Here is a 9,667-nt window from a genome sequence, read left to right as displayed (position 1 = left end):
ATTCAACGTGCTGGACATCTTAGTGTGCAACCCCTGACACAATCAAAATCTGAGCCAGTATGGGCTCATGAACACACCGGTGTAGCATGAGCAAAAATAAGACTGACGACATGTAAACATGTTGCAAACCGCTGTTCCATCTAACAAATATGTCATGGACGTCTAGGTATTTTTGATATTTTTGAAAGTTTTTAAACATTTCCAAATCTTTTATATTCAACGTGCTGGACATCTTAGTGTGCAACCCCTGACACAATCAAAATCTGAGCCAGTATGGGCTCATGAACACACCACCATAACATTAGCAAAAATAAGGCTGTTCCATCTTGCACATTCGTAATTCACGTCTAGGTATTTTTGATACGAAATATTATAATCATCAATGATGATAAGGGCTTATTCGATGCAGTCTTTGATGCCGATATGTTGGATGGTCCTGAAAAGGGCTTTTTTTTTTCATAGGCCAGGGGTAATTGAAGACGTTGACATAGATCAGCTTATCCTTGATTTTGTCATTTGCTCCAGGTGTAATGACATGAATGGAAAGCCTTCACTTATCACGTTGACAACCTCCTGCCGCTTGCGGGAATGGATAGAGAGAGCAGCTTTCTTCAGCAGTCTATCCAAGTTCTGATACATATGACGAAATGCCCAAATCTGAAATTTTGCATAACGTACTATGAAACACACATTTTTATATGCAAATAAAAAGCTGCGCAACAAAAACAAACCTTACAACACCTTTCAGGAGAATACAACACCATGTGTACGTGACGGATCGAAACAGGTTCCGGATTGTGCGCACAACACATGCTGGTATTGGCGAGCAGTGGCTACACACACACCTGCAATGTTTGTACAATTTAAAATGGTGTCACGATCAGGCGGAACATATATACGCTAAAAGTGCGCTTTTATGGATGAGTCTTACCCGTCAATCGATTCCGGATCATCCACTACTTTCACTGGCTAACCACGTTGTTGTGGCAAAGGGTCAGTAGCTAAAGGTTCGTCGACGTCCCCGGTTCTTCAATCGATCGGCGCCGATGAGCTCATCTTCACCGCTTAGTGACAGGGACCCGTCACTATCGCTAAATTTGCTATCAGACATTACGACGTCGCGCGTGACAACTTCCAAGCGCGAAGCGCATACACCTCCGACTGTATTGTGCATTGCGCTTCGGTCTCCCAATGGGCGACCTGCCACCATAAATACCATAACCACGTCACATGTGACGTTGCATGAGAGGGAGTTGAATCCAGCTGCGACTTCCGTCGTCTGCTGTCACGGCATATTCCTTCAAATTTCTCGAAAACCACTTCGTTGTTCTGGTTGAAACTTCGCGACTGTGTTTGTGTAGCACTCTTGAATATAATTTCAGCTAAGTTTCGGAATCGCTCGATCTGTACGAGACCGTCCCTTTAAAGGGTTAGGTGTGACGTGTTTAAAGATTCATGCGAATTGTGGGTCAACATCCCGGAGGGAAGAAAGGTTCCGTACGGGCTTCTACGGCCGGAGTGAATGGCTGCTTTGTTAGAGTGTGGAGGGGATTATGTGAACGTAGTGATCTAGGCTACAGACCGGTTACAGAAAATGGAAGGTTCACGAACACGTGGACGAAACGGGACAACAGGCAAGAATTGGCAAGCATAGCGAAAGATAACGAGGTTAGTGGTTACGTGGGGAAAATTCCAGAACCAGCAAAGGTTTTCTTTAGATATTTGTAATACAAAGTTGTGGCAGGCAATAATGAAAGTAGAAAGCAGTGGCCATGCAGAACAGATGATAATGGAGGTAGAAGGGAAAAGCATATTTTATTTGTGAAGAGTTTCTAGGGTGCCTTGTGATTTGTTGATACCGGACGGGTGAAGAGCGTTGAACTTGTATATGAGATAAGACTCCCTATCACGTCTGTCACGTGTGGATCTAAACCCGGTTTCTAGAATATATAGTTTAATGTTGTCAAAATTGTGACCAGGAACGTTAAAGTGTTCGGCGACTGCTTTGGGGAGTTTGTTGGACGTGTCGGTTCTGTGTCAGGTAAGGCGGTTGTTCATTTGTTGGCCGGTTTCACCAATGTATTGCATAGAGCAGTCGCCGCATTCAATGCAGTATATGACATTGGAGCTTGTGCATGTGAATGCGTGGTTAACGGGATGGGTGTAATTGCTCGCAGTGCTTTTGATGGAGTTAGCGTGTTGAACGTGCTTGCATGTTTTGCAGCGCGGGAGCTTGCAGGGTCGTGTTCCCGTGTACGGGGTGCTCGTTTTGCTGATTTTGGCAGTGACCAAGGAGTCTGCCAGGTTTTTTGCGCGTCGGTATATCACCTGTATGGGATTTGTGAATATATTTCTAAGTCGGTCACTGCTTTGGAGGAGGGGCTCGTGCTTCTGTAGAATGGCTTTGATGTTTGGAAGTGCGTTGGAATATCTTGTGATGAAGCTTATTTGGCACGTGTCAGGATTTTTTCGGTTTTCCAGAACCTCGTCTCGATCGAGTGTGAGTGGCTTGCGACGGAATTCGGTTAGGAGGGAGTCTGGATAGTCCCTTTGGGCAAGTGTACTGCAGAGTTCGTCAAGCTTCTCAGCGTAATCTGTGTCGTTTGAACAAATTCTGCCTAGTCTTACACTCTGCCCATTAGGAATTCCAACCTTACAGTGACGCGGGTGGTGACTTTTGAAGTGAAGGTATTGTTGTTTGTCAGTTGGCTTTTTGTACAGGGTTGTGATGAGGTTGCCGTTGTCTAGCGATATTGTAGTGTCGAGGAAGTTAATTAAGTGAGTCGACTGTTGTGATGTGAACTTTATGTAGATCACTACGTTCACATGATCCCCTCCACACTCTAACAAAGCAGCCATTCACTCCGGCCAGAGAAGCCCGTACGGAACCTTTCTTCCCTCCGGGCTGTTGACCCACAATTCGCATGAACCTTTAAAAACGTCACACCTAACCCTTTAAATACCATGCCAATGATGAGGACGGTGCCCAGAAGAAGAACAGTCTCTGTTCGAAATATCGGCGGCTTCTGTCCTGAGGCAACTCCCTTCCTACATTTTACGGTTCGCTGGATTTCTACCCATCTACGTTCGCTACTGACGATCCGATGGCCTCAGGAGGTAAGCAACCCGTCCTCTCTTTCTCACATGTCGCATTCCTAGGGGATAGCTGTTACAAGTACATACACGAACACATCCCACACGGAGAACACGGACCTCACATACACTTTTCAAGCGGCGCAAGAATACGAGACATCATGACACATGTAACCGCCGCCCCACCGAACATCACGCACTTCATACTCCACGTAGGGACCAACGACATCGCAAGGTCGACAGCACAACATGTCATCCAGGAATTCGAAGCACTAGTTTCCTTCATCACAAACAACAGACCAGGCGCTGAAATAGTACTGACAACGATACTTCCCCGAAGACAGAACAAACACCGAGCATACATTACCAGGACACATGGCTACACGAGTTCGACAGGAAGGCGCACGCTGTTAAAAACCACCTCATCCACATGCGTCAGGTACACACCAACGTTATGGTTATCACACATGCAGCTTTCGAATACCACGCTGAAGCACATCTCGCTCGGGACGGCATCCACCCAAACCACGCAGGCGTACGAGCTATGGCACACAACATCAAACACCTAATGGTCCATAGATGCCGTCCTGCACTGACAAACGCTCAAACACAACATCCTCAACCAGCTTACACTCTACGTGCCAGCACCCCAAACACGCCAGAACACACGATGGCATCAAAGGGGACCACAACGACCACTGCACCCACGCATACACACGCGGCAAACGACAACACTCCAAACACAACCCGCACACACACAAAGTTCACGCAAACTGTGACACGGAAAACCACAAACACGCAAACACAGACAGATGACATCGAGGAACACAGCGAGTCTCCACAGCCACTGACCCCACAGCCACCGACCCCACAGACACGACGCACGCGCACATCATGCAGAAAACACCGTTGACTATCTAATCACCAGTCTACCATGCAGTCAACGAACTTTCTACGAACGCGAAAACTCATGGAGAAACGTAGTCGATACCTACATCATCTACGGATCTACACCCACCACCTGGCTCACAACACAGTACCTAAAGGCCTCACCCCGAAAACAGTTCCTGCATTAGGAAAACTGACACCTGAACTAGAGCTAGAGTGGGCATCAGTCCTTAACAACACAGCCCGTACGTTTCTAGAAATATTAAAGAAACAGTGCCACGCGCAACTCGCTACTATGCAGGCCCATATGAACAATATCGGTCTCACCGACGCGGAGGCAAACACTCTCGAACTACACATTCAACAACTCAACCGCGAGCTAGCTAACAAGGAACACTCAAAACTCGGAAAACCTAATTCCAACAACGACACGGATACCGGACCCACTAACACGACACATGCAGGAGCCGAACAAATCATTTCCAGCACCACAACCACAACTCCCCGCAACATCGCTGAGCCACCCCGAGAAAACGGTGACGCAAGCACCGTAATAGATATATCACGCTCACTAACCAGCGACGAACTACAAGTCCTCTCTAAGGGGTTAACATTCTGCCCTACACTCAATTATGTTAATGAATACGAAATCCACAAAGATATATCAGACTTTGCGAGACGGCTACGCCTTAGAGAATTCTTCGCTCATACAACACAAGAAAACAACAACGACCTCCGACTACCATCAACCTGGACACCAAATCACGGCCGAGAACCCGCATTAGACCTGTACATTAAACAAGTAAGCAACGACATCCTTCGCGGTATTTCCCAAAGCTCGCGTTGTCACAACCTCACTAAAACACAGCGTGACATCATCAAAGCGCTAGCTGACAGAGATGATATCATTATCAAGCCCGCAGATAAGGGTGGGAGTATGGTCATCTTGCCCACAGATAAATATATTTCTGAAGCCCATAGGCAACTCAACAATACGCAACACTACCTCAAACTGGACCATGACCCAACAAAGGAGTACACGGCGCTAATAACCCATACCATACAGGACCTCCACGAACGAAAGCTCATCACACGTGATGACCTCAGATATCTCACCCCATCAAACACAGGCGCAGGTCGTTTCTATTTACTGCCCAAAATCCACAAGGTACACGCCAACGAGCTCTATACGGCTGACATCCCCGGCAGGCCAATTGTATCTAATAACAACACACCAACAGAAAGACTCTCGAAATTCCTGGACCACTATTTAAACCATATTCCGACAACACGGCCATCGCATGTACAAGACACGCCCCACCTCCTCAGAATAATCAGAGATATAAACAACACTCGTACATTTGGTAGGGACACAATACTAGCCACGCTGGATGTGACATCACTGTATACTAACATCCCACACAACGACGGAATCACAGCCCTCTGCAATACCCTTTCTACAACAAACACCAGAAAAGACACGGAAACCATACTCGCTCTAATGGACTTGGTCCTTAAGGCTACGGTCTCACGGTAGCCATCTTGAATTTACTTACGGACTTGCTACGGCGGGGCGCCACCGTCGCGGTTTCCGTGGATGACCCCGTTAGGGAGAACCGCGCGCGATTCTCCCGACTGGACCCTTTGACCTTGAGTCTCTTCTGTATGCCACCGTACCCGGTGTTTATACGTGTATAGAAGGGAGCATTGTCTCGTAAAAGCCTTTTGAAACTGTCGTGCAAGACGGCGAGTTGATTTTTGGTGCTTTCGTGGTTTGAGTAGCACGGGGGTAGCTGCCGCGCGCGTAGCGTGTGACGAAGTCTGTGCAAAATATAATATTTTTGAGATATAAAAAAATATATATCTCAAACGCAAAATGGTCAAACAACCGTCATAAAAAATGGACGCAAATACTAAATAATTGCAGTCAGCTGTGAAGAGTCTGTTCACGTGCCGATCGGTAGCAGTTTTATCTCAATACAGCTTACAGAAACAGGATTTCTTGAAATGAATTATGAAATTACCACTTCTGTTGAAACTAGAAGTTCAACTCACAGTACGCACACAAAATGATAAGAATCAAAGGAATGGCATAACCGAAGTAAAATAGGCTATGTAACCTGTCCGTATTCCGCATAGTAGCGGCCGTGACTAGTAGGTGAAGATAACTTTTTTTTTTTTTTCTATTTGGCTGCGATTCGTGTTATCGCTTTGTGAGATGACGAGAGGTGTGATGTGTAAAGAGGGAAATAAAATGCGGGGGGAAAGCAACAAAATTGACAGGCGAAAATATATTTCAATATATCTAGCGGTATCACATCTCGGGAGGCCCATGACTGTACAGTTTGTCAATTTAGTAGACGCATCAATTCGATTTGGAATTCGAACATTGAATTCCATATTTGATTAGGAAATGGAATAGGATATACGATTACTCACTTCGGTGCTCAAAAACCCAAACATTCACACCGTCCTATGTATGGTGCTGCCTGCGGTATCATCTCATATGGCCCAAGTGTGCATAAGGCCCAAGTGACCAGAACGCCCAAATGTTCATAAAACCCGAAAAAAATTTGGGCCTTTTGAGCATTTGGGTCAAATGAGAAGGGCAGGGTAAGGTGTCCAGAAGGCCAAAATATTCATATGGCCCGAAAACCAGGAAGGAAGACTAGGAGTGACATAGATACTGTATTTTCTTTGCACATATGCGCAATTAAATGCTGAATGCGACAGAGGAGAAAAAGGTAACTGAACTAAAAATATTAATAAAAGTACTGAAATGAAGAAACAAATTTTCAGGCAAATAAGATATAAATGTGACAAAAAGTAAAATACAAATAAATATTGAATCCTTACAGCGTTCAATATTTCGCTCGGTACAGATTGGTAAGCTCTGTGCCTAATATATTTATTGAACAACTGATTCGTTTGCCGCATTAAAAGCTTTTGAACTTTCGCTTGAATACTGCTATGACGCACAATATGTAGCGCTTTTTCTGCGAAGGTACCCAAGCCGGGCACGGCAGTAGCGTTATGGTGGCTAGATGAAAGTAGCGTAGCCAGAAAAAAAATATTTCTGGAGGGGTTCAGGAGGAAATTTGCATAGAAGAGAAGGGTTTACTCCTCGTTTCTCTCTTCCAGATGCACTACCAAAGGTACGATTTCGGGAGGGGTCTGAACGTCGCAAACCACGCCTACGCATGGGACCGTTTTTTCCGCTCTAACCCATCGGTGCATTTTTTTCAGAGACCATTTGTACCGTCACCAAATTTTCCGGGGCCATTTTTTCGGGGCCGTTCGACCAAATGGCGCTCTATCAAATAGGCGGACACCTTCGAATTGATTCTGTAACTGAACTCTTTGGAGACTACATTTCACAAGGCGGAAGAAGCGCATTGTTTGTGTTCACGTGAGATGCGCGCTGCAGAAGGAGCATATTCCACTGAGTGACCGAGTTCAATCCTCCAAAATGGGCACTGCTTGATGAACATAATAAATCTCAGTCCCGAGCAAAATACCAAGCCGTAGCGATTCTCGGCAAAGTGTGGAATTCCTGCGCAGTCACACCTGAAAAGCAATTTTACAGAAAAATATTTCTCGCATATAACTCGCACTGATAAAAGTACCGCATTTTTCTGTGTACAAGCTCCGTTATATATAAAAAAAAGTTCTCTGAAGAAGTCCTGCGCAGGATGATGACGCGCATATGATGACATTAGATGACGCGCGGGACTTCTTCAGAGAACTTCTTTCAATGTATAACGGCGCTTATACACTGAAAAATACGGTCGAAAAAATACACTGTTAGTCTTCCTTTCTGGTTTTCGGGCCATATGACCATTTGGGCCTTCTGGGCGTTAGGGCCTTCTGGACACATTATCCTGTCCTGCTCATTTGACCCAAATGCGCAAAAGGTCCAATTTTTTTTCGGGTCTTATGAACATTTGGACGTTTTGGTCACTTGGGCCTTATGCACACTCGGGCCATATGAGATATAACCGCTGCCTGCAGCGTCCATGCCATGTGACGTACACTGTGCAAAAAATGAATTCCTCTCAAATGCAAGATGACGAAACAATCATAATAAAAAAGACATTGTAGTCAACAGCTTTTTGCTGTGAAGTTGCTTGTTTATGTGTTTTCACCTTTATTTCTATTATTTCAGCTTGAAATAATTTATAAAATTACCCTATGGAACCGAGCAGTCACGGAAATGGCATACTGGCATACACTGCGCACGGAAACTGACCAGCATCAATGCCCGTAATACGGAAATGGCATAAACGAAGCAAAAATAGGGAAATTGCGCGTTTTACTCTGAGACCCGTCTGTATTCCGCACGGCAGCCGCGGTGACAGTACCACAATGGGCAGTGCTGTAGTCGCTAATCGCTATACATGATTTTCATTAGCTGAGGAGCGGATGTGCTACGTTTCTAACCACTAGCGGAAAAGTAATTTCCGCCACAAAGCTTGGCAGCGGATTCGATGCTGCTATCAGCTACTTTGTCGCTATTTCAGTGGGAAAAATGGAAAGAAGTATACCGTATCTCAGGGCGTTCCACTTGGACAAGGCGGAGCCGTGTCTTTAGCCCCACAATCCAACATGATCGGGTGATATGGTGACATTTTTCAATTTCTGCGCCAACCTATTCTGTCTAGAATCCTGGTTTCAGGGCTGGTATCGACGATTTTCGTGCTCATTGCTCCTGATTATAGCAACATGTAGTCAAAATGGGTACGTGTTCGCCACAACGCGAATACATAATTAGTAATTAGGAAGAGTGATATATCACACTATCGTTTAGAAATGAGTAGCGCCGCTTGTAATTGTGCTACTTTTTAGAGGAGTAGCGGGTAGCAGTTGTCCGCCACCTAAATTTGGTACTGGGCGCAGTGATTGCTTTATGTGATGGTAAGACGTGTGTCCTTTCTCAGAGTCAAGTCGCTGATTTCGCTACTTTAGTTCAGTCTTTTCCGCCGCGTTAGTTTGCAGTGAAGTGATTGAAGTGATCGTCCTTCTTGCGAGCGAACAGAGGATCCTTCATGTAAACTACAGAGTTCAGTTCAAGAAATTGGTTGAGTGATCCCGCCATTCCAGTGCGAATATATTTGCTTTGAGTGTATTTCTCGATGCTGTTTGATCATCCTTGCTCCGGCGTGACCTGGTTATATCGTACACAACGACGTCGCGACGGGCACTGTTCTGATCACGTGGGCGGTAACGACGAAAGTAACGCGTTCCATCTTTATCTGGTAACGTACCACATTTCGAGTCCAGTTATTCGTAAAGGTAGAAAATTTCTCACACAATACAGGAATAATTTCAACAGAAAAGTAAGGGGGCCTAAAATAGGACTGAGAAAATACCTATCAAACCTGCACCCCGCGGGGGACGTAATTGTCAGGGTAGAACAACAACAACACACACCAAAAATAATAATAGTAAACGCTCTTCTTTGCTATCTAAATTTAGCTCGAACAGTAATCCGGAAGCACGAACAGAAACACGAAATATGCAGGAAAGATGACAGCAACGAAATATGTTGCTTTTGCGAGAGAGTGATTTTCTAGGTAGTCTGATTACAATCCTGGGTGATCGAATACACGACGAAATGGTGCGCATAACGTGACAAAGGCCGAACTTCGACCAAGAGCATCTGCTCCACCATTCCAGTGTGAATGCT

At 45.3% G+C, this 9,667-nt stretch overlaps 1 long non-coding RNA gene across 1 annotated transcript; it reads right to left on the bottom strand.

The window, feature by feature from the left end:
* Window positions 1-443: 443 nt before the first annotated feature.
* On the bottom strand, window positions 444-1,117 carry LOC135383095 (uncharacterized). Its single transcript, XR_010419657.1, has 3 exons — window positions 932-1,117; window positions 732-845; window positions 444-657 (listed from the first exon to the last, which is right to left on the bottom strand). It is a non-coding gene; the product is annotated as an uncharacterized LOC135383095 (long non-coding RNA).
* Window positions 1,118-9,667: the final 8,550 nt, after the last annotated feature.

Source organism: Ornithodoros turicata, chromosome 2 (genome assembly GCF_037126465.1).
Source record: "Ornithodoros turicata isolate Travis chromosome 2, ASM3712646v1, whole genome shotgun sequence".
In the NCBI taxonomy this organism is placed as follows: Eukaryota; Metazoa; Arthropoda; class Arachnida; order Ixodida; family Argasidae; genus Ornithodoros; species Ornithodoros turicata.
The sequence above is the reverse complement of the archived record's forward strand: the minus strand, read 5'-3'. Positions and strand labels throughout refer to the sequence as shown.